Genomic DNA, 2,171 nt, shown 5'->3' on the forward strand with positions numbered 1-2,171 from the left:
CTGCCCATCTTGCTAATGGGTATAAGAGGTGCCTGTGTCTGAGAAAGTTGGTCCTCTCTGTGCTTGTTGTGTCTGTGCCTCAGGGGGCCCATCGAGGTCCTATCTTAGCTCTTGGTCTAATTGGAGCAGGCAGATTCTGTGTCTCAGGGAGCTTCTCTTGGGTCAACCCAAGCTAGTTGATTCTGTGACTCATGGATTCGTTCTTGGTCTTATCAGGGCTCTTGGTCCAGTCAGAGCTGACAGATTCTGTGTTTCAGGAAGCCTCTCTTGGTCCAATGAGAGGTGGCCGATTCTACTTTTCAGAAAACCACTCTTGTTCTAATGAGGGCTGGCAGATTGCCTGTCTCCTGAGGTTACTCTTGGTCCAATGACAGCTCTTTGTCCAATGGGAGCTCTCTCTCTAGGTCTGAATAGAGCTGGTTTGGTTTCCAAGCCCCAGGAAGTGGCTGGGGTCTCTGGCGGATGGGTATGGGGGCAGGGCATATAGATTGCAGCGTCCGCTAAGGGTTCTTGGTGAGGGAGGGGCCTTCCTGCAGGAGCCCTGCCTGCTGGCTGGCAACTGGGGCCAAGTTGGATGGGTGCTTCCGGGGGAAATGGCTAGGGCCCAGGAATGGGTCCTAGGGGCAGGGCTCACTGGGTATGAACAGAGTCACTCACCTCTAGGCCTGATTGGGGTTCATTATTTTCAAACCACTACGGGTCCCATAGATCTCAAATATTATAGGGTATTGTCATTGTTTTGGGTTATTCTCCAGAACTCTATGGTAAGGCCCTGGAGCTGAAGACACCACATACTTGAGTTATGAAACACAGAGAAATTAAGTTGCCTTTTACCCAGAAGCCTCATTCTTCCTGGCTAGTTTTTATAGTGCTATGCATGCTACGAGAGAAGAAAAGTAATCATTATTCTTACCTAGTTGTGAACCCTATGAGCTAAAGCAAGGAGCAACTGGCAAGATATGTCCACTGGTGCGACAGCAGCACAAATGTCACAGAAGTGACCAACACAACTTCTGATTGGATTAAAGTCCACTCCACCAATTGAAACTGGAACAGGCACCCAGACATTAGTAAGCCACTAGACCTTAGCAGAACTGACGCCATGATGAATGTACCATTCAGGCCTAAAATTAAACTCAGCATATAGACAGTGCCAAGACAGTGGTTTCAGCCTTCCTAATGCTGTGACTCTTTAACACAGTTCCTCATGTTATGGTGATCCACAACCATAAAATGATTTTGTTGCTGCTTCGTAACTGTAATTTTGCTACTTTTATGAATGATAATGTAAATATCTGATATGCAGGATATCCGATATGTGACCCCTGTGGGGGTCAAAATCCACAGGTTGAGAACCACTGGGTCAAAAAAAAAAAAATGAAAACGAAGACCTAATCCATCAAAGTCCACAAATCTGGGAAAGTCTCTAAAGGTACTAAGCTTGCTTTTTTGGCTTCTATGGTCCTGCTTCACGTAACAGCTCTGGCTGTCCTGGAACTCACTTTGTAAACAAGGCTGGACCTCGAACTGAACATCCAGTGTAGTCATGTAGTCATTGGCTAGCTAAGAAAGATTTTCTATTGGTTTAAACCTGTGTCAAAGAAGCCTCTGATGGATGCCCCCAAACAGAAATTTGTGCTTAACACTGTTATTGAGGTCAAGAACCTGTGGCTAGAGAAGTCCTTGTACCTAGGGGAGAACCTACTACTATGACTTTGTTAAATGGACATGGTATTAACCCATCACCAAAGGACTTACTGTATCCACAGATCAGTGCTTTTCTCAACCTTCATCAGAGAAGCTTACTTTTGAATAGATGGCGATTGACATTGAGGACTATCTGAGAAAGCCCCAGAAGAATCTATGTATCCAGTATAGCAGGGTCAGCAGTATGCTCCTCAGAGAGCACACTGATAGCCATAAGGGATGAAAATGGGTGGGGGTGGAGGGGTGGGACGGGGACGACGGACAGACGGACACACTGTAACCTGTACCAGGGAGGCTTGAATCCAGTGTTGCTGCTGCAGCCCACACACAGTACTGAGCTGGAAGACGCTCACCCGCTTCTGCGCTTCTGTGAGTCATATTTAAGCCAGCCACCCCTGGGCTGAAATGTCTTGGTCACTTTGTCACCCCTCCCTTCTCATTTCCTGAGTCTCGTAAAACTGACT

The sequence above is a fragment of the Peromyscus maniculatus genome, chromosome 11 (assembly GCF_049852395.1).
Source record: "Peromyscus maniculatus bairdii isolate BWxNUB_F1_BW_parent chromosome 11, HU_Pman_BW_mat_3.1, whole genome shotgun sequence".
Lineage (NCBI taxonomy): Eukaryota > Metazoa > Chordata > Mammalia > Rodentia > Cricetidae > Peromyscus > Peromyscus maniculatus.